Source organism: Nanorana parkeri, unplaced genomic scaffold (assembly GCF_000935625.1).
Source record: "Nanorana parkeri isolate BGI_ZX_2015 unplaced genomic scaffold, ASM93562v1 scaffold350, whole genome shotgun sequence".
Taxonomy (NCBI): Eukaryota; Metazoa; Chordata; class Amphibia; order Anura; family Dicroglossidae; genus Nanorana; species Nanorana parkeri.
Window position 1 is genome coordinate 1,128,837 of NW_017306618.1, and position 23,725 is coordinate 1,152,561.

Below are 23,725 nucleotides of genomic sequence, written 5' to 3' on the forward strand. Positions count from 1 at the left end.
GGGGGGGGGCAGATTTGTGTGTTTTTGGCCCCAAAGACTTCAATGGAATCACCTGAAAAGGCACAACACAAGCATTTTAGAGTGCTTTTGCATGTTTTTGCTTAACAATTGCTCTCCTCCTTTTAGCGCCTTTATATGGCTAGTTGGCCACAGAGTTTGTATTTGGGACAATGGCTGCAGACTGAATCTGCTGTTGCCTCAATTTCTTGTCATTTTTTTTTTTCTATTTCATTTGCTTTTGCATTTTCTACCAACAAATGAAAAAAAAAATACAAAGTGTAAACCCTTCCATTTCAGTATCCAGCTGAAGGGATTAAACGATTTAAATTAAGATATTGCAGCAAACCAAGTATAATATATATGGCAAACTGTAGTACGGAGATAAAAATGGACACAGAGGGAAATAAACTGGTTTAGAGTGCAATAGTATTTTACCATTCTTTTTAAAATTGGGTATAGTCTAATTTTTGTCATTAATGTAATCACAGAGCTTGAATCAAAATTTAAAGGAGAATTATGGGGTGAGTGAAAAACAGCTTCAGTGTCACAGGTTGGCTCTATAGAACGGGAAATCAGCAAACACATACCGCTGATCGCTGACTTCATGATCCTCTCCCTGCAAAGAGCAGTGACTGTCAGTCATTGCTCCCCGCAGTGATTCCCCCCTCCCCTCTCTGTTTTCCAGCATAGACTGGAGGGATGGACCAGGGAGGGGGCGAGCTCATCTGGCTCTGGCTCTAGAGAGGTAGAGCCATCTGTCAATCAGGCATCGGGGTTGATCTTGACAGTATTGTAAGGATCCATCCCGGGCTATGGAGCGGGCAATAGCTCACTATATACTGAGTTTTGGGTCAGCGGAGGATATTAGTATATGTCCTCCCGTGACCCTAAAAAGAACTATGGTCAAAAAGGTTGCCCCATAGTTCTCCTTTAACATTCAAAATTCACATACAAATTCAACTTGATTCTTGTCTTAGTCTCAATTAGCAAACATTCTACAATAAAATGAAACTGCTCCACTCTTTTTGTTAAAACATTATGCACAACGAAACAGATATCAACAAGGGCACCTTAAAGCATTGGTGAAATACATTTCATAGCCATAGACACACACATTGGTCTTTACCCATTAACATATAAAATCCCACCTCCAGCACATACACACACATTCATATTTTCAGATTATTTTTCCCCCATTATTCACAGATTATTTTTCCCCCAGTGAGATCCCACCTCCGGCACAAACACATTAATATTTCTGCAGTCCACCGCACAAACTTCATATTTAACACTGTCTATGTCCACTCCATAAGTCTAGGGTTAAGGCACTCAAAGTGAAGCTCAGTTCAGCAGCAGTCTGTCAGCAGCATATCGTTTTCAAAGAATATCAGTTAACTTGTTCGGCCTTGTTTAAAGTTCATGCCTTATAATATAATTAGGTATGCATCTAAATTTTGGCTGCCAAAAAGTGCCATCTTTTGGCGGAAATAGCGGATCATCTCTGGTTTCTTTCCTCCCCCTGGGCACTGCTCTTTGTCCCCTCTGACACAGCGGCAGCGTCCAGCGGGGAGTAGAGAAACTGTCACAGGAGGCGGAGCGGTGCGGGGGGTGGAGAGCAATGTGGGTAGTCCCACTGCAAAGGCTAATTTTTTTTAAACCCTGGAGTTCTTTTTGAAGGCTTCCTATATTTACCTAGTTGACATCCTCTGATCTATGCATAATGAATGAGCTTTTGTACTTGGGCAGCACCTGAATGGGAAGACCAAAGTGGTTTTGTAGAGAGGCCTTTTGGTGACCATTACAATCACTGACTGCAGAGTAACACTAATCGATGACATGGGTGGTTACAGATGCTTACATTTACATCATCCTAAATACAGTTTAATTATGGCCACCTTACATATGTGACTATACGGTTCTATTTATTTGTAAAAAGTAGGTCAAGTGAAAGACATATTCTCTTCAAAAACCCTTTGAATCAAATTCAAATAATGTCGGTATTTAATTCAAGTTGAGAAACAATAAAACATGATACTTTGGGGATTTTTCTTCATTTAGGCGAAACTCTTCTACCTGATGAGAAAAACATGAGTGTTTCACTTCAATGACTTGTTTGAGGATTTCATTTTAAGACTCAACAGGGACCACTTTGTTTGGGTCTTACAATACGCCACGGGTACGCGGGGAATAGGCCGAGAAGCGCCAACCATCGCAAAGGCATGTAATAGTTTCATTAGTCACAGCGTGCCGCGCTTTATAGGGGACTTATATTGATTATATTATTAGTCAAAATTTAATTTAACATTCTTTTCAAAGATCTGAACACAGATTTTTATGGCTCTTAAAGAGAAAAGTGGTTCTGTTTTAGTTTCAGTAAAGCTAGAAACCGTGCAGTGCTTTAAAGACTTAAAAGGTAACTTTAGCTAAACAGCCAAAAAATGCAGCAGAAACACGCAAATGCAAACTGTAAATATAGACGAGATGTAAAACAAGGGCCACAATTTTATGACCTATTCAGTCCTATAGTGTTATATGGCTGCATAAAATAGGAAGGCTAAGAACAATTTTAGCAGCCTACAATTTTACCGATTGTGGCCCTTCATCACCCCCTACTTGCTATATGGAATTCTAGTGCATGGCATCACCATGGTAACACCAAATTTGAGCTTTCTTCCTTCCTAAGCTCCTATCATCCATTAGCTAGTTGTAGTGGGTGCCAGTGCCGTGGCTCCAGGTGTGCTTCTTAGCATTTGCAACTTCTGCTCTTAGCAGAATGCTCCACGTTACAACAAATCCATCTATTACAGCTTTTCCAAAAAAGTCATGAATGCCTGACTTGATCAGTAAGTTGTAATGCAGCACCTCAGAAATCAGTGATAAATCTCTGTGCAGTTGTAGAACATTTTATTCAGTCTATTAGGCCTATTCACAAAAGGGTGAAGAGTTTGGAGAAGGCAGGAAAAGTGAACAATCTAGGACAACATCGCTGAACTGGAAAGTGAGCTGAATTGGAGAATGTTTCCAAATCGGCTATTTTCGACTAGATTATTCACTTCTCCTGCCTTCTCCAAACTCTTCACCCTTTTGTGAATAGACTGGTATGAGTTCAGAACCTAATGCAGAACTTTAAAGTTTCCACTGCCAGGAAAAGACTGCAGAGTACCCAATGTGTCAAGTTATCAGCCTAATACTTGGGGAAAAAAAGTAAGCATACTAAAAATAAAAGTAGGAATGCACCGACACCAGTTTTTCGGTATCGAGTATGAGTACTGATATTTTGCTTCTGGTACTCGCCAATACTGAGTACCGATATCGGTGCTTCTGCTGGCATGGAGCCGGCTTCCTGGGCAATCAGGAAGTTGGGCGGCGGGTTATTACATGCTGCCCACGTTCCTGATTGCCGGGAAGCTGGCTCCATGTTGTTTGTCTGGCTTGATTGTGATTGGCCGGGAAACCGGCTTCCCAACCAATCAGCAAGGAGCCGGTTGCCCGGCCAATCAGGAAGCTGCTGATCATTACTCGCCTCCTGCCTTCCTGATTGCCGGGGGAGCCGGCTCCCTGTTTCCGGTCAGAGGAAATCTTCCTCTGACCAGAAGTTCCGATATCAGGGAAGGTATCGGAGCATTTGGGCAAGTACGAGTACTCGCCCCAAATACTCGGTATTGGTACTGATACCGATACTACGTCGGTATCAGTGCATCCCTAAAAAAAAGCATAACATATGGCATGGAGAAGTCCAGGGAAGGAGGTAGACAATGCCCAGAGTTGGGCCCTACTGCTAAATATGATTGCCATTTTTCCTTGAAACTATCTGATGAGTAGGAGCTGTACTGGATAAAACTGACCTTTTATACCGAACCTTATTTATAACTTGTAATTCATAGCTTGCAATGCATGTTTTAGCAACAGTTTTTATGATCACATAGACCTGTTCTTATGCTAAAGTAAATGGAGAATATATTTGCCCCAACTATAACTCGTACAAAACTACGGGTGCACATTCCGCTTTAAATATTTCACATAATAATTTGTCTCTTCTAGACACTTTAAATTTAAGCAGAATTATCTAGGGAGTTCTACCACGGAGGGTGTACTTTGTTTCAATCCATTGATTTATTAATTTTCTCAGAATGATTTATTCACCACAGGATCCTATATAAGCTGCCGTGATTGCATCATGAAGTGCTCAGCACAAGACCCGGGCCCTGCGTGGTTAAAAGGGAATAATTAGCTTTATGTCTTAAAACCTGACTGCATCTCAGCAGTTGGCATCTGTTGAAGCTGGCAAAAAATAATTCCCAGAGCCTGGCAGTTTCCAGCTGAATCAGCGTGGATAAAAGTGTGATTTAAATCTCCCGGAGTGCGTTGTAGAGGGAGGGCGAGAAAACATCCCACCGGTACCATACGCTCTTCCGAAGCCTTTTCATGCACGCGTCTCTACATTAAATTAAATTGTGGCTTTATACTACACAAAGAGGTTTCAATTATTGTGATACATTGCAATGATGACATCTTTACAAAAAATCACTGATATAAGCTTTCATGTGTTAATGTCATTTAAAAAAATAATTTCTATTGTTTATAAATCTGCAGCTTTTATTAAAATAATATTTGGTGATCCTGCTAAGAAGATATTTGTTCTGCTGCTTCCTGTTATAAGGTGACAACATTATGTCTCTGTCTCCCAACTGTGCTCCCACACGTTCCTATTGCCCTACTATTATTGTGATGAGCTGCCTCACTGGCCAACAGGAACGTGTGGGGTTTGGAAGGATCTAGGCAAACTTTATCACTACTAAGTGCTATTAGGAAGGCCTGACATTTGGAGACCAAGGTCGTCCCTTTAATGAGGCTGCCTGAGACTGTTGCAGCATCTCTTTGGGTCATGTTGGGGAGGGGGTGGTGGGCAGAGTGGTGTGAATGCCCACCCCCCTTTTCTGGCCAGAGCATCCCACGTTGCTAAGAGCTGGGCAGGGAGATGTGTAAGGGCCATACACATCTCCCCACCCAGATCTTAGCCAATTTGGACCCTACGGCCAGCGTTCTGCCCACTTCCTGGCAACCAGTGACAGTGCCGGCTAGAGCATCCCAGGTTGCTAAGAGTCGGGCAGGGAGATGCAGAGCCTGCAGAGGGCGGCGTCACTCTTAAGGCAACATCAGTAGAGCTCACGCCCCCCCACGCCTCAGGTGGCAAAAAGGCTAGGGACACCACTGCTTAAGGGGCACATCATCATGCTGGCCTGGACTCGTAGTAGCCCTGGACATTACAGATCTCACACAACATTACATAAGTGCCATTACCAGAAGAAGGACCCATAATGTCACTGGACCAGCCAGAGAACTGCAGGTAAAAAGTCAATTTCCCAATTCTTCTTTGTTCAGTGAAGCCCAACATCATGCAGCCCACTTTCTGTAAGCCTATGGTGTCATGGACACACCCCCAAGGTTGAGGCTATCCCTTTGATGAGGCAGCTTGAGGATATTGCCTCAGGCAGCATCTCTTTCCATCACGTGAGGGGCGGCAGGCAGAGCTGTATGTTTGTTGTATGCCGCTCTGCTGCACAATGTTTGCAGTGTGCTTGCCGCCCCATTTCTGGCAAGAGCGTCCTAGGTTGTTAAGAGCTGGGCAGGGAGATGTGTAAGGGCCATACACATCTTCCCAACCAGCTCTTAGCAACCTGGGACCCTTTAGCCAGAGTCCCACCAAGCTGACATCACTGGTTGACAGGAGCTGGGCGGGTTGTGTCCCAGATTGCTAAGAACCAGGTTGGGAGATGAAGAGCCTGCAGGCGGCATCACTCGCGTGTCTGGATGTGCTGTCTCCTCTACCCACCTCCTGCTGCTTTGATTGTGTGCAGCCCCCCCCACCAAAACCCCTCCCCTCCGGTGGCAAAAAGGTTAGGGATACCACTGTTGATGACTGCACTTTATACCTGTTAGTAGCAATATTTTTTCAATTACTGTTTTATTTCAAAATATTTTTATTGAGTTTTTCAACTAAAGAAAGGAGTTACAAAACATCATTACAAAACCTAAAGCATAGTAGGAAAGCAGGACATAGTCATCACAGTTGCAAAGGTGAACATAGTATGTATCTCTACAGTAGGGTTCAAAACAGCAATGCAATTAGCGCGCAACAAAAAGACATATAGTCAATGGTGGCCTTTCCGGCACTCTTCGGTTCTACGTACTCTAAAGCATTATTTCTTGAAATATCAAGAGCAACGTCAACATGGAACATTTATATAACAGCCCGTCACTTTAGTGGTGGTGAAGTTAGAAAGAACAGTGAGAAGCAAAGGGTGTAGAAAGAGAAGAGCTCAAAAACAGACAAGAGGGTGATGGGAGGGTCATCCTGGGGACCACCAGCTCCATATGGTTTTAGCATCCATAAAGCATCCAAGCTGTCCTTGTTTTTGTGTCAGCATTTAGCAAATTACTCACCTAAAGCTAGCATACAGCCAGTGAAGCCAGACCACCAGTCTTGTGCCCTAGTTCAAGGTCAGTGACTTACCAATCAGTGATGTAAGGATATGTGTAATAGCCCTGAAGTCACCACAGGGTCGCTTTTTGAAAATAGGTTACCTGCCAACTGTACATTGAAAAGCCATGGCATCTCCGCTATCCATGGCACGTCCACTCTCCATGGCATCTCCGCTCTCCATGGCATCTCCGCTCTCCATGGCATCTCTCTGATCTCCATGGCATCTCATCTTTCCAGCTGCTGCAAGTATTTAGCCATCCAATGAGTAGTCCTATAGTGTCGTATGAGTTGGCAGGTGGAACTACACTGATCAGGGGTAGAGCAAGTGCTCTAAATACCTGGAAATGTAGAATACTTGCAGCAGCTGAGGCAAAGGGAAGCAGCAAGTTTTCAATACACAAGGAGCTAGAAAGGAAAAAATATAAATGCTTCTTTATAGGTGATTATAATTGGATTGCTTATTATTCAACTCCATTAAAAATCTATGTACCTACCATCCTTCCATCCCAACTCACTCTAACCTATCCTGACAAGTGTTTTTTTCCTTACTTTTTGAAGCAAATTATATTTATCTGAGTCCCCCATCCTCGATGATGCTGTTTCTGCTGGTACTGGAATCCAGCAACATGCAGTAGCCCTTGCTAGCCTGTCCCATTGATTCCCCTCTGGCCTGTTGGTTATGTGTTTAGATAAAGCACTGAGATCTTGAGGAATGCTGAATTAAGTTTTACATGCTTAGAAGAATATTATATCTGAATACAGCATTGTGCATGAAACATATATGTAGGAAAACTTCTTGTGTATCATAGATAAGCATGCATATAGAGAGTAACATTGCACGACAGCACCATCTACAGCTCAAAAGACATACAGTATCAGTACACATCAGAATGTCAGTTATACAATCAGTACATATCAGCATATGCTGTTGCATTTCCAACAGGTCCTACATCTGTGGCCCTCTTCATCCCGAAAGGATACCTCCAGTGGACAGCAAATGGGAATTGTCCACGACACACAGGCAGTGTTTAGGACATTGGGAAGAAGGACCCCTGCAGGAAGTAAACAAAGAGAAGGACCCAGTGCTGAATGATTATGTCAGCGGGAGGGATGGAAGCTTTTTTAAAATTGTATCCTGATTTGGGCTTCAAAGATACTCTATTGAATGTGTATGGGTGTGCTTTTCTGGGTCCCCACCTTTGTGTGGGCACACTATAGACATGTTGGTGAATTTTTCATATATATATTTTGTTTTTTTTTCAGAGATCTCTCAGAGGCTGGATTTTTTTTCGATGGGGTGTATTTACCCACATGTTCTTTTTAAGAAGAACTCCAGGCATACATATTCTTAACCCTGGCAGTGTGGCTACCCCCACACTGCAAGGGTTTGTGCTCGTTTTCACCTAGGGATAAAAATAACAAAGATATACTCACCTGAACCTCACTGCTGGCTGCTAGAGCGGTCCCTTCACCTTGCTGCCCCTTGGCTCCAGCTGTCTAAGGTCCTGTCAGTCATTACGTCCAATACACTGTATTGGATGTGAAGACGCATAGGGACATACCATCGCTAAGGTGGAGCAGGAGAGAGGCTGAAGGAACTTGTTTAACAGGTTTAAGAATATTTTTGCTGGGAGTTCTTCTTTAAATTTGTTGGAATAAAGTGACTTCTTGAGGTATACGTTTCAGTCCTATCATAACTGTTATTATTCTTTGAATGTGTTATTTTGTTATTTTTCACCAGTCTTTAGTACTCCTCAGATGGTAGTATTAGTAGTCCTCATATTGTTTTTGAATGTATGTAGCATTGTTTCTTGATTTTTCTTTTCTAGATGAGCGATTTAGCAAAAGAAACCCTGTGATGACAGGGTCACTTTAAATACAGGCCAGTAGAAGTAGCTCCCATGTTTATGTCTTGACAGGTCCCCTTTACATAAGGCAGATAGTGATATTATGCTCTGAATTATGCTATGTCATTCTCTGCATACCTCATTTTATTTGCCTTAGTAGATGTAATGTCAATAAATCTAAGTGAATGTTATGTGGTAAAGATAACTATTGCCTCCGTCTTTAATCTTGAAGGAGATGAATCATCCTCATTATGAGCACATCTGTATATCTTGTGCATCTTGTTTTGATGTGTATCTGTTTCTACGCTGAATTATTTATCTAACCATTTAAATCTGTACGTACCAGTGGAAACATAAGACAGACCTAAAACATTTCTCGGAATCGCAATAAACTTAAGTGGCTCTTAAAGCTGAACTCCACGCAAGCAGCTAAAGACACATTTGAAATACATGTATGTCACAACTATCTAATCGATCACAAAAAAAAACAACGCACCACCAAGTGAAATGGGCATTTCAACAAACTTGCCCACTTAGGAAGCCAGCCAATTTCCTTAGGCTCTAATGCCTTACAACCTGTTGAAATGTAACTCTCCATCCCATCCTGTCTCCTTTGTGTAAGGCTAGAAACAGAGTGAAACATGTCAGAGATTAAAGTGACCCCCTGGAAATGCACCTTGTCCCCATGCTGATGGGGACAAGGACCTCTTCCCCACAAGCCCTGACCCATTGGTTGTGGGGGTCTGCAGGCAGGGGGGCTTGTTTTCATTGGTTAAGAAAGGGGGCGCCCAGATGCTCCCTCCTTCTGAATGAGTAAGGGGTATTTGTACCCCTATTCATTCACTAAAGGGTTAAAAGTACAAAGTACTTAAACAGACCAGACTTTAGGAAAAAATCCTTTTAATTGAAAAAACAAAAACAAAAAAAAGTTGTTGACAAGTCCTTTAATAAAAAAATAAAAATCCCCAAAATTGATCCACCGAGGTAATGCCAGCACTTGCAATAGCGATTCGACATATGGCGGCAAAATGTCAACAGATGTTGATGTCACCGCTATCTCCGTCTATCTGTTTATATTTTGATGCCTTATGTTAAATTGTTCATTCTGCGGTGGCAGTTCGTCGGGTGTAGACGGGTCAGCGGGCGTCTGTTTTTTCTATAATATCGATGAGTCGTGGTTGTGGACAACGCTGGATTACGTAATTGACCTTTTGGATTACCTCGGTGGATCAATTTTTGGGATTTTAATTTTTTATTAAAGGACTTTTCATAAACTTTTTTTTTTAATTAAAGGATTTTTTTTAAAACGTCTGTTCTGTTTATTTACTTTTTACTTTAACCCTTTAGTGAATGAGTAGGGGTACAAGTACCTCTTACTCATTCACAAGAAGGGGGCGGCATCTGGGTGCCCCTTTAAGTAAAAGGTTCCCCCTATGCAAATAAGCCCCGCAGCTCGCAGACCGTCACAACCAACAGTACAGGGCCTGTGGGAAAGAGTCCTTTGTCCCCATCGGCACAGGGACAAGGTGCTTTTCCAGGGGGGACCTTGTCAAAACACCCTCCCTCTGGTATGGCGCAGGAAAGGGGGGGTGTTGCTCGTCCCCTTCCTTTCCTGCCCTGCCAGGCCTGTGCTCAGATCAAGGGTCTGATTGGGAATTTTAGGGGGGACCCCACTTTTTTCCCATTGAACCATACACACTTTTTTTTTTACATATGCTGACGGTGTTCAGCTCACTTCACTACGGCTCGGTTATTCACTCAGCTGCCTTCGCCCCCATAATGTATATATTTGCTGAATGTGCAATTGCCATTGCTTACCTCTGCACCACTGACTACCAGTAAGGGGGACTTCTATCTGGAGGGTATAAGTCACCACAGACAACCAAAATAAAGAAGACTTTTATCAAACTGGTTAAAAGTACAAGTAACCGCCAACACCAAAGGGACTTTTTTCAGGTGGGTATGAGTTACCACTGTCCACCAAAGTAAAGGGACCTTTTTTAGAATATGAGGAACCACTGACCACCAAAGTAAAGGGGACTTTTATCATGGAGGTATACATTACCACTGACCACCAAAGTAAGTGGGCCTTTTTAGAGTATGAGGCACTACTAACCACTATAGTAAAGGGAGACTTTTATCAGGGAAGCATGTAGGGCCAGATTTCTGCATAGCCATGCCATGTGTGATCTTGCTGGTGTAAGGGGGTATAACTCTGAACCTGTTTGTATGATTTACCTTTGATCACCAAAAGTAAGGGGGTCTTTTATCAGGGTTGCTGACATCACATCCAAAATGGTGACATCAAGCAGCTTCTGGATGTCTCTACAGGGGAGGCTTTTACAGGTAAATATCATGCATAAAACATGTTAAATGCACATACTGTATATGTTATGAAAAACTTGTTGAAATGAATGGTCTGGCGAGCAAACAATTGTGGCACTATCACAAAACACCCTCCAGGTTTGCACATTCATGGGGGGAAGATGTATTTTCCTTTTGTTGTGCACTTCAGTCCTGACTTGATGATTTGTGGTTGATTTAGGCAAATAGGCTGTTTTGTTTTCAAGGGAATTTACAATTTGCTACGGGAATTTTCCCTTAACTCAGCGCATTGGGTGACAATTCACTTTGCATAGAATACTCACGTGCATATAAAATAATAAAAAACAGTATTTTTGCTTACATATCATTGGATAATGGAAGTCAGCAGAGAGCTTCACCTCATTCACTAAGCCAAAGGAAAATCCCCTTGCAAAATGCAAAGTGAACATTCTATTTGCCTTTAGTAAATCAACACGTCTGTCTTTATATGATACACTTAGTAAGCTCTACTGGAATAGCATCAGTTTTTATAAACTGGAACTACTTGCTAGTCATGTCTTATCTTAGTAGCTTAATTCATAACCAATGACCTATGGACTGTCTATCTTTCAGCATGGGCCAGTGGTTTGACCTGGCCCAGCTTACCATTCCGGTCCTGTCCTTCCAAACCCTGCAGCCCTTATCAGCATCGCTTCACAAAAATAGGCCCTAAAACACCATAAAACCTCATTTTGGTGATCTGCCAATTTGCAGGGCTAAAATTTACCAGCGGAGAAGCCTTTGGATTAGATTTGTGCAAACTGGAGTGACAGATTTCATTGGTTCCCTCATCTCTAATGGGCACCTAAGGCTGCTTCCATGTTTATAGATATCTAGAAAATTAGGGGGGAAATATAATTTACTTCAGCATGACACTTTTATTTGCATTAAAAAAAGGAAAAAAAAAACAGCTAATAATGTGCAGATTATCTTTTAACTCTTGGCAATCTGGGCATTATGACTTTGTTGGGTCATCACTGAACTAGAAGCAGTTTTGTGCTTATGTAAAACAGTATTTGATGACTTGAGGCACAGTAACTCATGCAAATGTTTATTAGCATCTTACTGGAGATTGTATATGAAAAAAATAGTTATACACAAAGATCCCTCTTAATAGCACATCATTGCTTATGTTTCCCCAATAAATTCTGCATTCAAGCAATATATTCCATTAACAATCACATCTGGCTGCTTGGACGCTCTCCACTAACCTTGTGTCTTTGCCTTCAGTTGTTGGCTGTTCTTTATCCCTGTGGATTATAATGCCTTTATGTTTGCTAAAATGTTAATTAAATGCATGAAGACTGTGTAGCACTCACCCCTGAAGGAGTCATCTAAAGCCTGTCTAGAGGATTGGAGCAACCACCTGCCCCAATAGCATAAACCGCCCTCTTCCCGAGACCAATAGAGCTGAGTTCCAAGCCAGAAGTATAATGCTGAAGAACTTTATTATAACATTTGAGCTTGGAGAGAGGGTTTAGGGCTTAGAATATCCATGAGAAAAATAGACAAACTCCAGACTCACCAGAATTCCAGTGCAGATTCAATAGGACCACAGGCTGACACTGGGTATTTGAGCAACTGTTGAATAAAGATTGGCACATCATCTTCAGTATGAGAGACACCAGACTTGCTCAAGAGGACCACTCTATTCCAGGCACCTCCAGCAGCTATCAGCTTCCCTGGTTCTCCTCCTCAATCAGTAGCAAAGGCCTCCTTTAGGCTTGAGGCCTAGGAAAACATTCCCCACACTTTAGTATTCCCACCCCCAGGCCTAAGCCTGGGGGCAGGTTGAACAGCTGGTTGAACAGCTGAGTTGGTAAAAGTAAAAGGAGATAAACAGAGAAAGATTGCAGTATCACAGATCGTAACATGCGCGTGTGCAGTTGCTCATACTGGTAATCGTTTTCTCAGGCTGGCATGGTCTTCTTGCACACAAGCAAACAGCTAAATACACAGCTAAAAAAACACATGGGAGTTTTATTGTCATCTGCTCAATTAATTTTAACTCAGATTTACACCACCCTGCCAGACAACACAGTCAGATTGGTAACTGAGTGCTTCTCTACTGCAATTAAGCAATAGAACACCTCCCTGCGATTGGACAATAAAGAAGCAGCAGCAGACTAAGTTCATTACTCTTCTCTTTCCTCCTCTCAGTATGGTCCTTGTAAGTACATGTACACTGAAGCACACCTGATTGGCTCCTTGTGCTACCCCTCCCTCTCCTATTCTGAGTTCTACAAAACAAGGGGATACTAAAGCCTGATACCAAGTCAAATGTAGGTACTTACACTAGCTGACTGACTTTAAAGTGACAATAAACTCAGTTAATTATTGGTGCTGTTGCTGGACATTTCTGCTTTTCTTTGGCAGAGAGAAACTGTTTTTGTTTGGTACTATCGTTTAACATGAAATACTGCTGTCTGCCACCTGTGTCTAGTTCCCTAATATTTTCAGGTTTTTCTTGGGCCGGAGACCAATCAGCCATTAGGATACCATTGGCAGCATCCGATTAGGAGTGGAGAAGGTGGGTGCAAGGGATAATATAGGGTGGAAGCTTTGTAGGCTTCTCTTAGTTAGAATTTAACAAACATATTGAAGGGGATTTATTAAAACTAGAGCAGAGAAAATCAGGAGCAGTTGTGCACGGCAATCAGTCAGCTTTAATATTTCATTTTCAAATCCTAACTGAACAAACTGAAAAATGCATTCAAGCATCCCATTAACAAAAATGTATCTTATTTGTGTATCACTTGGCGGTAGATCCTCAAATCATCTCTGAATTGGTGCTGAGACTGTCCTTCCTTCTGGAGTGGGGGGCTACTTTTGTTCCCCATGGTCCCTGTGTGTGTTGTAAAGTAGTCACCGCTCCAAGCTCACTCCCGGGATGGACTACAATCTCAATACAAATTAGTGAACTAAACTGGTGGCTACTTTATGAGACACACAGGGAAAATGGGGAACAAAGGTAGCCACCCTTCAGAAGGAAGGACAGTGTTGGCACGAATTCAGAGATGATTTGAGGGTCTACAGCCGAGTGCTGCGCAGCTAAGATACATTCCTGTAAATAGTTAAGTCAAGGTACTTGAATGCATTTTGAAGATTTTATTCCTGAGTTTAGTGTAACTTTAATATTTTCATAATGAATATATAATTACATTAGTTGGTGTTTCTTTATATCTGCCTGGAGTTCAGCTTTAAGGGTCCTTGCACATCTAGATCCCGTATGACAACCAAAAGTGGACGATGACAAGTTGCAGGTAAATTAGGAATCTGGAACTAGAAAAAAAAAAAAAAAATAAATGCGAAATTATGAAAGTTCAGCAAATGTACCACAGAAAGAAAAAAAATTATTTAGAAATGAATAGAAGGAAAGCATATGCTTTAAAAAAAAAAGTTTTTTAATATATTTTCTGTCCTCTGTACTCCGCAGTCCAAATCCCAGCACAGAACAGTAAGTATATCTCTCATAAAGTTGAGTTCTATGACTGGAATTCTAAGCTCCTGGGAGCTGTTTTTCCAATCTACATTTATCTAGCAAACTGTACAAGAACAACAGAAGGAGCCGATGTGCAACAATCATCTACCTGTCCAATTACACACTTGCCTTTATCTAGACCGGTGATAAACTATAATGATTCTCACCGACCACTACTTATCCATACAGAACTCTGAAAATTGCTTTTCTTCACTTACATATATATATTTTTTCCCCTACCTTTGGTCTGCAATGGTTATATTTCCTTGGACTTGATAATAGGGAGAGCGCAGCATTTTATGATTTAATGGTAGTTGCAGACCTTTTTTTCCCCCCTATGGAAAAAAATATAAGTTAGGCAGAAGCAAGTTGTTTAACTCATTTAGTAAAGTTTTCTGGAAGGCTAAACTTTCTTTTCTATTTTTTTAAGTTTCATTTTGAAAAGAAACAGCTGAAAAGACAGATACATGGATGCATACTTAAACATTAATGTGTATAACAATGTTCAGTTAAGTGCTCTCTACTTTCAAAAAGGTGATAGGGGCCCATCAATGGAAGGGACTTAAAGTGACACCAAACTCAGGAGTTAAATATTAAAAATGCATTAAAGTACCCAAACTATTAACAACAATGTATCTTATTTGTGTATCACTCGGCTGTAGATCCTCAAATCATCTCTGAATTGGTGCTGACACTGTTCTTCCTCCTGGAGAGTGGCTACTTTTGTCAGCTTACACTCTAATGTCTTCCCCACAGTCACATCAGTCTCTGTACAGAGACTGATGTGACTGTGGGGGGGGCATTAGAGTGTACGCGGCGGATCCAGTTATCCCTGGATCCACCGCTGCAGCTTTGTATAATGTATTGCTGGAATTCAGTGGCGTAACTAGAACCTTCAGGGCAAGAAACTATGAAGGGCCCCCCTAACCCCCTGCTGCCATGAAACTGTGTGATTGATACTTACCGATCCTCTGCTCGGCCATGCACACAGCTGCTGTCATCCTGAAACTGACAGGAGGACAGCAGCTCCGCTCTCCTCCCCGCCTGACTCGATCACGATGATCGAGCGGAAAGCGGGGAGGAGAGCGGAGTCGCTATCCTCCTGCCAGTTTCAGGACGGCAGCGGCTCCCCCCTCTCGGATCCACCACTGACCTGCACACCCAACCCGCTGGACTGACTGGAAGTGATGTCACGTCACTAACGTGACGTCACTTCCGCCCTCAGACGAGCAGCGTCGTTGATGGGGCTCCAGCTCATCTTGAAGCCGCTGGAGCGGCAATGCTGGGGCCCTGCGAGGCTTGAGCCAATCCTCCATCCCCAGCTGCTGCGGGGGCCCGGCCGCCTCCTCGCCGTTCACCGTCGGCCGATACTCATGTATGGGTCCCGAGTGGGCCCCCGGAGGCTGCCCAGGCCCCTTACATGAGTATCAGCCGTACCCCCCTGACGGCGACCCTGGTGAGGGACTACAACCTTAATGTAAACGAGTAAACTAAATGTGAGATTGTAGTCCATCCCAGGAGTGAGCTTGGAGCTGTGGCAACTTTATAACACACACAGGGACCATGGGGAACAGAATCAAAAAAGAGCAACCTAGATGTAGGTACACTGTTGAATTCTGACCAGAGGGTTTGGCTCTTCTGCTGGTGTAGCTGCGCTGCTGTTTTGTTTCACCGACATACAATTCTGAGCACTCCTCACTGCACTGGACTGCATACATAAGGTTGTTCGTCTTGTGTTTTGGCGTTGAGTCTTTTGGGTGAACCAGTTGTTGCCTCAGTGTATTGCTGGGTTTAAAGCAGACAGGGATGTGATTTTTTTAAGGGTTTTTAAGGACATTTACTTCAGGACATTTGCTGTGACAGGGTTGCAAGAAAGACCAACCAGTGAGCTATTAATGCATTCCACACACCTCAACTGTGCCTAAATAAGAATGTTTATTATAATCTTGGCAGGTTCCTGTAAAGCTATAAGAATAGGGTGTGTCTAAGCATTGTCACATGTGAACAGTTGCTATGCTACTTCTAATTGGAAATGATAATTTACCAATTACTTTGTTACATGAAGAGCTCACGTTGACGGGTGTTGTTGACGGGTGTTGTTTTCCTGATCTTGATGTGCCTTTGGTCAGCAAAATCCAATTGACTTTAATTGACTAGTACACAGGGCAGTTCAGGGGCTGCATTTAACCTGCTTTAGGCTGTACTGCATTTCTTTGGATACAACATGTCCTAAAGATATTAAATATTTAAATCAGAGTGCGGCTTTTCTTTGCTCTAAAATGATTGCACCAAGCAAGGAGCCAGCACCAACCATGGAATCTGCAGCAGGGTATTTGGGCAATTTGCAGTCCCAGGTTGCTAAGAGCCAGGTGGGAAGACCTGCAAGGGCCAAACACATCTGCCTGCCCAGCTTTTAGCAACCTGGGACGCTCTTGTCAGTGTCCCGCTGACCTCCTGGCAACTCCTGGCACTGGTTGCCAGCAGCTCGGAAGGGACACCGCTAAGAGCATCCCAGGTTGCTAAGAGCTAGGTGGGCAAATTGGGTAGATGCAGAGCCCTTAAACATCTACCCACCTTGCTCACTATTCACCAGCACTCTACCACACACACTGATTCCTGTTGGAAATGCAACAACATATGCTAATATGGAGTGATTGTATTACTGACCTTCTGATGTTTTATGTCTTTTGAGCAGTAGATGGCGCTATAGTGGAATGTTAGTCTCTATGCTTATGTATACTTATTTTTTATATACAGGAAGTTCTGTATGCAACATAATGTTGTATTCTGATATAATGTCCTCATAAGCAAGTACATCTTAATTCAGCATACCTCAAGATCTCAGTGCTTCATCTAAACACATAACCAACGATTCCGTGCACCAACAGCCCCCCACCTAGGTGTCGTAAAGGGTAGGGACACCCCTGTGTCCACTTTAAAAACAAGTCAGCTTTGGCACGTACAACATTTTTACTCCAACAGACTCAATCCACTCTCACACAGCGTACAAGTGAGAGACCCTTTTAGATGCAGAATTATTTAAGCATTCAAATGGTAAAAGTCAGAGGTAATATTAAAATAAGACATATATCTACATAATACATGAACAAGTAACAAATAACTCTTTCTATAGTTTTAGGGGTTAGAAGGTTTTACATGAAATGAGCCTGAAGGTGTTTTAGACTTATAAAAATGATATTTTGTTTAGGTCTCTCCCTCTATGACAGTAAACCATACATAAATGATTAATTAGTTAGACATAGCTTGACACTTATGCCGAATCCCGTGAGCTGTTTTGTACTAATTCAGTGAATTTTTCGGGAAAAAAAAAATTATTTGCTGCAGTGCACAAGCACAAACTGCGAAGGTCAGCTATTTTATATACAGCCAGCATAAATAACAGCAATGTAGTTCACGCTCCAGGTAAGGAATTAGGCACTTGCTGTTTCTCTGCCTTTGCAAAAAAAAATAGAAAAATATCTTTTAATTCGGCTGCTTAAAAATTGTGATGAAAATTCCTCCCAGCACAAATTTCTTCAGCTTAACAGGCGGTTTTTAACTTTCCTTTAGATTTAAAAAGATAAGCATTTTCTAGTAATAGACTTCATGACAACCGAGCTTTTCAGAGCGGCAGGGCTGTATTAAATAAAGGGGCAGCAAGCGTAGTGGTGTGGTGGTTAGTACTTCTGCCATGCATTACTGGGGGTATTCAGATCAAATCCCGGTCAGGACACTATTTGCAAGGAGCTGGCATGTTCTCCCTGTGCTTGTGTGGGTTTCCCCTGGGTACACTGCTCCGATATCCTCCTACACCCCAAAGCCATGCTGGAAGGTTAATTGGCTTCTATCTAGATTGGCCTTGTATGTATATGTGATAGGGACATTAGATTGCAAGGTCATAGAAAGATAAGTGTTCACTAATTTACTTTCCAATGAGCAGACCTAAAGTGGAGAGATAACAAAGGAAGCTGGATTACAGAATTACAAATCCTCTGGTAGGTAACACAGCATAAACATAAACTGTATTTACCTGAGTTCTGCTTTAAACTCTATGTTTAAAAAGATATGACAATTCCCCATTCTGTATTTACTGATTTTTGATGTAGACCAGGGGTAGGCAAAGTTGGCACTCAAGCTGTGTTGAAATAACAAATCCCATCATGCCTATGGGAGTCATGCCTATGTCTGTCAGTCTTGCAATGCCTCATGGTACTTGTAGTTTCACCACAGCTTAAGTGCCAAGGTTGCCTACCCCTGATATAGACTGTATTGATAACTTTTGGAGCATGTAATCGATTAGCCATAACATTATGACCACTCACTTAATATTGAGTAGGTCCCCATTTTGCCGCCAAAACAGCCCTGACCCGTCAAGGCATTGACTGTAATGGAACTCTGAAGGTATTCTGTGGTATCTGGCACCAAGCCTTCACAAGCAAAACCTTTAAGTCCAGTAAGTTGCAAAGTGGGGCCTCCATGAATCAAACTTGTTTTTTCAGCACATCCCACAGATGCTCTGTTGGATTGAGTTTTGGAGAATGTGTAGCCCAAGTCAACACCTCAAACGTGTTGTTGTGTTCCCCAAACCATTCTTGAACCATTTTTGCAGTGTGGCAGGGCACATTATCCAGCTGAAAGAGGTCACTGCCATCAGGGAATGCTGTTTCCATGAAGGGGCGTACTTGGTCAGCAGGACTGTTCAGGTAGGTGGTGCGTGTCAAAGTTACATCCACATGAATGACAGGACAAGTATGTCGGTATGTGAGACATTCTTATCGATTTTTATAATTCACAAGAGGTACTGCAACATTTGCCAAAATTCACTGTTCACATTCGCTGAATTTATAATGCAACAAATGTGCACTCAGCAAATATGACAGGGGAAGTGTTAGTATAGTAGCTTTCCAGTTATTGCGAGGCAGGTGATTGTACCAGATGGAGCTCTCCATAGTGCTGAAACAGTGCTTTTAACACAGTTTTAGCAACTGGAGATTTAATTTTTTTTGTAGCTTTTCTTTTTTTTAATTACAAATAAAAAAAACTAGTGGCTGAAAACATCAGGCATGTGGACTGCCACTCACATGGCATGAAGGCAGCAAATGTCTGGTCCTTGGCCATGGTGATAATATCCTGAATTTCCTTTAGCATTGACAGGTGTGCATTGAGAGTGGTGCTGCTCCCTCAGCCCTGGAAAGAATATGGTCATGTCTACATGGGGACAGGTTGTAGCACCCCCTTGCAATGGCTTGTCCAAGCCTTGAAGTCTTCATTGGTCTACTGCATTCTTTCCAGCAATGGAGGGTCTGGGACACCAGCTCCATCACTTTTGCTCTTTGCTCCACTACCTTTGGGCCAAGCCAGGGAACACATTCACATGTTTTGTAGTTCTTTCTGGTCTAACAACCAGAATTCGACCAGACCATGCTGCAGGTTGTAGCACCTCCTTGCAGGTTAGACCAGACCATTCTGCAAGTTGTAGCACCCTCTTGCAATGGCTTATTTAAGCCTTGGAGTCTTCCTAGGCCTACTGTATTATTTCCAGCAATGGAGGGTCTGGGACCCCAGTGCCATCACTTTGGCCCTTTGCTCCACAACATTTTGGCCAAGTCAGGGAACACATTCACATCTTTTGTAGTTCTTAGTGAACGAGGTGAAGCTATACCAACTTTCATTATCCAACAATGTGCAAGGAAAATTAAAAAACTACTTTTGCTTGCACATGACTGTATGATGGGCATCAGCAGAGTTTCACCCCATACACTAAGCTATCAGAAAATTCCTTCGTAAAGTGAAAATTCCCTTGCAGAGTCTTTTTTCTTTCGTAAATCAAACCCTATAGTCTGGAGCATATTACAGCCTCCAGCTACTATTGTAGTTGGTATACAAATTGATACAAAAGGGCCAATTCATAAAGCTAAGCATTATAAGATTAGAAGTTGATTTATCTGTTCTTGTCTTAACTCTCTTTATTTTGCTTGCTAAAGCATGCAAGTCACATAAGCTGGAATGGTCTTTACATACTCAGTTACCATATGATATGTGTGCCTGAAATCTGTCATAATGTCATCCTCAGGAAGGTGATTGCTCTATTATCTTTTATAGTGATAAAAGGTCATTTTCTCTTCGTGGATTGCATTTAAAGCATATTTTATCATTCCATTGTTACAATACGACTGAATGGGTGCGAAAGGACACCTAACGTTATGTTACAATCACTTACAAAGCAGGTTCATTTTTGCAAGATAAGAAGCATTAATGAGTGTGAACTGACTACCTTTGCACAGCAACTACATAAGGTACAATATCAACATAATATAAACATTGCAAAAATGTATCCTTATATCTGGATACTGAATATTTTGAATGATTTAAATACAAAAAAGGAGTCTTTTTGCATGAGAGTTGATGATCAACTATTATTACCTATACGGCTGTAGAATGTTGATCCAGGAAGTATCCGATTGCCTTTAGGGATCAGGAAGAACCTTTTCTCGGTTAGAAAAAATGGCATCAATATTATTATTATTATACAGTACTTATACAGCGCCAACAGTTTGCACAGCGCTTTACAATATAGGGAAGACATTATAATTACAATACAATTCAAGACAAGATGGTAAGGAGGGCCCTGCCCGTGAGGGCTAACAATCTAAGAGGGAGGGGCAAGTGATACATGAGGAGGTAGCTGTGTGGGGATGAATTGTTTGAGAAAGAGTTCAGTGGTTAGTTTGAAGTGTGATAGGCTTCCCTGAAGAGATGAGTCTTTAGCGATCGCCGAAAGGCAGTCAGAGTGGGAGAAAGACAGACAGGTTGGGGTAAGGAGTTCCAAAGAATTGGGGAGACTCTAGTGAAGTCCTCAAGGGAGGAGTTGACTAGAGAGCTAGAGAGCAGGAGGTCTTGGGAGGAGCGTAGGGGATGGTTAGGGTGATACTTTGAGACAAGGTTGGAGATGTACCCAGTGGCGTAACCAGAGTTATGGGCGCCCGGGGCAGAAAATTTTTTCTCGCCCCCCCCCATATTATATAATTATCCACTAGAACTGTACCCCCCACCCCCACACATATATATCAGCTAAGGAACTACAAGTCCAAGCAAATGTACCCTGGGGCAGACTTGTGAATGGCTTTGTAAGTTGTTGCTAATATTCTTAATTTTATCCTTTGGGTGATTGGAAGCCAGTGAAGGGATTGGCAGAGGGGGGTTGCAGATACTGAGCGGTTGGTTAGGTGGATAAGTCTAGCAGCAGCATTCATGATAGACTGTAGGGGGGATAGCCTGTGTAGTGGAAGACCAATGAGGAGGGAGTTACAATAGTCGAGACGAGAGATAACAAGTGAGTGGATAAGCAGCTTTGTGGTTTCATTGGTGTGGAAGGGGCGTATTTTGGAGATGTTACGAAGGTGAAGTGGGCAGGATCTGGATAGGGATTGGATGTGGGGAAGAAAGGTGAGGTCCGAGTCAAGGATGACACATAGCACCTTGGCATGGGGGGAGGGTTGGATAGTTGTGTTCTCAATCATAATTGAAAAGTTGTGGGAGGGTGTCAGGAAGCGTGAGCCAAAGTTGAATTCTTTCACGGCAGTTTGCACATACGCATGCGCAGCTAATAGAGTTGTATCACGTGCAGCGTCTCTGCGTAAACTTGCGCGTTGTGCATGTGTTCGTGCGCGCGGGCGCGCGCCAACGTGTTTCAGTTTTTGCACCCTCTGGGCTATATAAGGCTGTGGCTAACAAACCTACTTTGCTGCCAGATTGTCAGCTTCCCTGTGTCCCTGTATCCTGTTGCTGAATTGCTTCTGTTTCTAACCCGGCTTGGCTTGACTCTTCTGCTTCTCTCCAGTGATTGACCCTTGGCTTGTTCTTGATGATTCTCCTGCTTACCCCCTGTACTGCGTTGCCTGCATGTTGATGACCTTGGCCTGTCCTGACTATTCTGCAATCCTTGCCTGCTGGACTTACAACACTCTCTGTTACTCCTGCTCATCGGTTTCAGCTACTACTGGCACACCTGCCCCTCTGTGCCCCTGTACCCATCCAGGTGCCCCAGGACCAGAGAAATGAGAGAGGAGAGTCAGTGATACGTGATTAGTGATAGTTAGTGATAGAAAGTTAGTGATACGTAAGGACCCTGAGGAGGTGAGTTGTGGAGTGGAGAGATATATTTGAGTGTCATCAGCATAGAGATGGTACTGGAAGCCATGTGAGGTGATCAACTGACCAAGAGAGGAGGTGTAGATAGAGAAGAGAAGGGGTCCAAGGACTGAGCCTTGAGGAACCCCTACAGAAAGGGGAAGAGGAGAGGAAGAGGTAGAGGAGAAGGCATCATCCTTTATAAAGGATTTATTGGCTTCCTCTGATTCAACTGCACATTTATGGGTCTGAAGATGCAATTTTCTTTAATTGTTATTCATTTTTCTCCTATGGTTGAACTCCATGGCCTTTTTTTAGCAGGATTGTCTATGCCACTATGTACCTTCTTCTATTCAAGCCAAGTATCCCATGATAAAAGTGTAGTAATTGTGCACCTTTAAAATGTATCTGTCTAGACACTCCACGGTGAACTGTTTACCAATATACACTTTTTCTTTCCTCTAGAAATTTTTTATCTAACAAGTGTTGACTTTTCTCTATTCAGGTCACTGACTTTCATGTACTGTACGTAGATATAAACAAACGGTGCATAGATTGTTATGGAGTGATTTTACCAGATAGTGATTTAATCAGGGTGGCCACTATGGGCATTGGAAGACCTTGAATATAAATGACTGGCTTCTCCAACCTAACAATGAACCTGCAGATTTCTCATTAAGTTATAATTTATATGCCAGGTAACATCACATTAATGGCAAACACTGTTGCTGAAGCGCACATTTCATAAATAAATAATGAGTACACCTTGAAAATTGTATTGAAGGTTATGCTGATTGTAATAGCTAAAAATACTAAAGTAGATAGAAGCAAGTGAGTCATGGAGGATGTGTTCAGATGTCAATTAGCAATGAGATACAACTAAGCAGTGATAGAAGTACCATGAAGTAGTCAACAAGTCAAATCAGTGAGCTGCTTAAGATACCTCCCCACCCATTCACAGTGTCATTAAAAGAACCCTTGCTAACCCCTTTTTCACTTACTTGAATCTGTCATCATGTGACTCCTGTGACTCCTCAAGGACTGAAGTCCAGTGGTCCACCCTTGTACTCTGGGCACTCTAGGATCCCTGCTGACTGGTCTTGTCACCGCCAGGGCCGTCTTTATAATGAAGCAGCCTGAGGAGGTTGCCTCAGGTGGCATCTCATTGTATCACGTGGGGGAAAAGGGGTGGCAGGTGCCCCCTTTCGGTAAGAGCGCCCCAGGTTGCTAAACGCTATTAGCAACCTGTGACGCCCTGGCTGGCGTCCTGCCCAGCTCACTGATGTCACCGGTTGCCAGGCAGGAGCTGAGCAGAATGCTCTGGCTGGTGTCTGACCCAGTTCCTGCAACCAGTGATGTCAGTGAGCTGAGCAGGATGCTGGACAGAGCCAGAGCCAAAGGTACCATGCACCCCCCCCC